General features: G+C 51.1%; 1 non-coding gene across 1 annotated transcript; it reads right to left on the bottom strand.

Annotated features, from left to right (window-relative positions):
• Positions 1–1,908: 1,908 nt before the first annotated feature.
• TRNAR-ACG (transfer RNA arginine (anticodon ACG)) lies at positions 1,909–1,983 on the bottom strand. The gene has a single exon. It is a non-coding gene; the product is annotated as a tRNA-Arg (tRNA).
• Positions 1,984–4,436: the final 2,453 nt, after the last annotated feature.

Below are 4,436 nucleotides of genomic sequence, written 5' to 3'. Positions count from 1 at the left end.
TTGACGTGCTGCCTAATCGTTTACGTGCACGCGGAACAGACCTTCCTTAATCAATGTAGCCCTCCTGTGCTTCAACGAAACCGAATGTGGAGGAGATCTTCTTTTTCACAGCCGTGCGATCGAATACGCGTAAAATTGTAGTGCTATGCTAAACCGCCTCGATACAGTAGCCTCCCTCTGTGTGTGTGTAGTTGCTGTTAAAAGAGAAAGGCTTAAAGGAACAGGCAACGGGTTGAGGTGTGGCAGGCCTACCGCTACGTTTGCATCGTGCTAGATGACGACGCAGTGTCAACGTCAAGCAAGGTAGCGTGGAAACACGGATGCGGTTGGCGGGTGTGCATCTTCTGAGTACTACTAATACAACCACATGCACGGGCGTGCAGAGACGCTGCTACACCGCTGAAGGGATATTGCTACCGTGTGATTTTCGCACTTGCCCGTCACCGCGCTATGCGCTTTCATGAAGACGCCAAGGTTGAACTGTACCAGTAGTCGTGGAGCCTGTGCACCACTACTCACTGCCTTCAAAAGGTGACATACGTGTCGACAATATCGAGGCTGGAGAGCATCACAGACTCGGAGCACGAAATAGGTTGTACACTTATTCGATTTATCCGCAGACAGCGGTGAGCGTAGACACACCGCGCACGCACTCAAGGCAATGCGGGAAACCTTCTGCAGCCTTTGTGCTAGTTGAAGGAGGACCATGGAAAGCTCCTCTGAGACACCTCTGTTCCAGTGGTGTCAGAAACGCACTTCGATGTCACTAACGGTGGATAATGTATTCATCCACCATCTCTCACAGCACCCAGCGGGGTGCTGAGAAGCTGGCCGTAATCGCGTACCTTGCAATAATAACACTATGATAAAGCTAGTTCAACCCAATACTGCCTGTCACTCATTGGCCTAGGCCTACAGTGGTCAGATGGGGGACGGATTAACACTCGGGCGTGCAGACGCGTCTGATGCTCAACGTGGGCTAACGGACTATGCGCACGTTGTTACAACCATATGAATTGCAACGAAGAAGCCACAGGAGATTACATTCACTTGTACACCTTCGACGGAGCTGAAGCGTGAAAGGGGCTGTCTCTGCGAACGCGCTGCACGCTTATGTACCGCTTACACGGCCATATTCACCTCGCAGACGGTTAGCATGGAGGCGATCGGCTACACCGTGCTCAGAAAGGCTTCGGGGTGATAACACGATAATATCCCTGAGGTGTTGGCCCACGGCAGCACACACGCTCGCCCTGTGCGACCGCGAGTATGCGATGGTCAATGTGCAAACATTTCCAGGGCAACATGGAGGAAGATAGATATCAGCTTACCCTCTATACACAAAGGCGTGTGTTCAACACGATTCGCCGGCAAACGCCTGCGCGCCGGGTTCATTTATAGGCGCCCTCTTGTAGCCAAGACAGAGCATCTTAGCGCCAGACCGTGGAAACATACGGTCCACATCATTTTCAATTCTTCTCTTCCGTTTAAAACCTTTCTACTCACGCACTGAAGCCGTAGAGGACCGAAGCTACGAATGTCTGATCGGAGGTGGCTTTGCGGACGCCGTGGGATTCCTGTCAGCTCTGATCTACCATTTATGTCTTACGCTGACTACTGCAGCGGCTACTCGGGATTCTTATAAAGCGACGTCTGAACGCAGTTTTTTTGTGTGTGGGTGGCTACGGGGGATTCCGTCGGTGAAAGGTTCCTTAGCAACGCAGCACGAGATCGGAGAACGAAACTCCGGATGTTGTGTAGCTAGACTTCGATTCTGCATCGTTCTTTTACTGCAGAAGTGCACATGTGAATGCTACTGTGCTACCAGAAACCCCACAAAGTACATGAACGTAGGCCGAGCAGGATCCGACCCACGACCACCCGGAAACCCCACAAAGTACATAAACGTAGGCCGAGCAGGATTCGAACCCACGACCACCCGATCCGTAGTCGGGGCATTCTATCCAACTGAACTATCGGCCCGTTCGTCGCGACAGAGACGCATCAGGACTCCACTGCTGTGTCGCACGGCACATTTTTCCAACAGGTTGATGAGCATCAGATACCTGCGTCCTGTCTGAATGCCTTATAGTGGCTATTGAGAATTTCACTTTGTTCCTGGATCAACCAGCCGGGTGGAAATTGCCCGCTACCGTGGCGTGTATCACGAGTACGATAGCAGTGTGCCATGAGCAGTCTTCCTTGCGTAGCTGAGTAAGCGCTCATGAGCACAGATGAATGTTTCAGAAGCAACGTGCCTCGTTGTAAAAGGAACCTTCTTATCCGCTCTTACAACACACGCTGGCATGCAAAGCAGCCGTGAAAGGAAGACGGAACATCTTCTGCTGTTTTCCAGGGTTGAATAGTGTCTTTGTCTCATAGATGCGCACGCTGCCAGCGGACGCGTGTCCCTATACACCGCAAATATAGTTTTTCGTTTGACAATTTGAATCATCATGCTTCAGACACGCGAACCAGATGACAAAAATCATAGCAGGGAGGAGTATAGAAGTCCCTCTATACGGCTAATGGTGAAAAGATACAAACCGGTATGGACGCTCGTACCATCTTGCACAGATCGGACAGACATGCACGAAGGCGTTCGCTACTCCGAAGGGTTCGTCGGCATCCAAGGTTTTACAACAGACCCAGTTCATTCGAAGCCTTGCTGGCTCACATACTGGCACGCTGAAGAACACGGTGAAACTGGAATGTCGTTTCTTTCCTTCTTTGTGACCGAGGGAATGCGGCTCTGCACATGAAAATGGTGTTCTGTTTGACAGAGGTCCGGCGTCTACGCAGCTGAAGAAAGTGTTCGCTCCAACTTATCAATCGATCACTCGTCTGTGGGCGTGCGTGCACCACTCATATATACGAGTCATATAATCAAGGTCTAGAAGAAAGTCAGGGGATTTGAGATCGTTATGAGGGTTGTAGAGGTAGGAAGTTTGTACTACATCCCCGAGTGTACGCCTCCCTGACACTTCGTTGCCTCCCTATGCCGCAGTCCAACAGGTTTGACACGCCAAAGTAACAAACGGTTTGTTATTCAGTACTCAGCAGTCCACCGTTTGCGTACGCGACCAGTGTGTAGAGGTGATATGTAGCACCGAGATGTGAATGGGAAGATGTAGCCTCAATGGGCATGCGCAGGTGGACAGTCAACATCCCCAAGATAAATTTCGTGATGAAACGTCGTAGGCAGCCGCCAAAGCTGACTAGTTTATTTTTAATGTTATTATGTGGTGTGCATGTGCACGGACACATGCGTCTACGTGGGCCTCACTACGTTTCTGGACACCCTCCTGTGTACCTTCTTTTGTTTCAGCTCGTACTTTGCAAAATTCATCTTTGGCACAAGTCATTAGATTGAATGAAAACCCACTAACACACAGAAAAGTATCATGATCTCACCTCGGTGGCCCATGCAAAATTCGCGATACCCACCAGTGCCATGGGCTGCGGATATCTACGAGCCCGGTTTTACAGGAAGAACGAATTGCTCGAGCGGTCCAGCAGTCAACTAATGGAAGTTTTCTCCGTCAGACGAAGTGATTATTGCAAGCATGTCACGCGCTGACCTCCTCATCCTACCACGACTCAGGGAGTCCGGTATACAGGCGGTCTTCGTCGCACTGCAGTGCTGCGGAAACTGGCGCACATGTCAAGTGGCTTCCTGAGATTGCACCGCTATACCCTGTGCGTCAGAAGTGCCTGATAGAGGTTCAGCGGATGATTACAGCTGTCTTCGCTTGAAGGACGACAAGCGTACGCCTTCAGCGCCCACTTCACCCTGCAATGCTCAGTGGGCATATGCGCAACACTTAAGTTCAAGTGACTGCTCTGGACATTTTTGCGGTGTGAGTCGCGCTGCCTTCCCAACATGGGCTCCCACTACCGGTCGAATGCCCCTCATTTTGTCAACAGTCCACCCACCGTATGCACTCTCGATTTTCCATCTATGTGACCGATGCCCCAGCCTTTTCTAATATTTTCTGCATGTACTGCCTTCAGTACTGCAAGTGGAAGAGTAGGCTGTACACCTCGGCAATTCGGTGTGTGTCCTAATTCGAATGAAAACAACGCAAAACGCCCGAATCAAGAAGACACCGGGTCATTGCACGCGCGCTTTTAGATGTGCTGAGCACGACGCTGTGACACTGCATCAATATCCGTGAATTGCCGTTCCAGCCTGCACGTTGGCGTGCTACCTAGTATGTTCCGTGCCTACAGGCTAGTAGAAAATTAGATGCTCACCCCGCGTTGCAGATTCTGCTGAGGCCGGAGCGAAAGAAAAACGGTGACTCTATAGTACGCCACCCCTCTGATGTGCAACGAGAGCACGCGCAGGGTACGCCTGCTCTACCCTACATGAGGCTGGCGTGGGTTTACCCCGCAAAGACCCCATTAGGAGCTCACCAACCTAGGAGTCGCGG

Source organism: Ochotona princeps, unplaced genomic scaffold (genome assembly GCF_030435755.1).
Source record: "Ochotona princeps isolate mOchPri1 unplaced genomic scaffold, mOchPri1.hap1 HAP1_SCAFFOLD_2857, whole genome shotgun sequence".
NCBI classification, from domain to species: Eukaryota; Metazoa; Chordata; class Mammalia; order Lagomorpha; family Ochotonidae; genus Ochotona; species Ochotona princeps.
The sequence above is the reverse complement of the archived record's forward strand: the minus strand, read 5'-3'. Positions and strand labels throughout refer to the sequence as shown.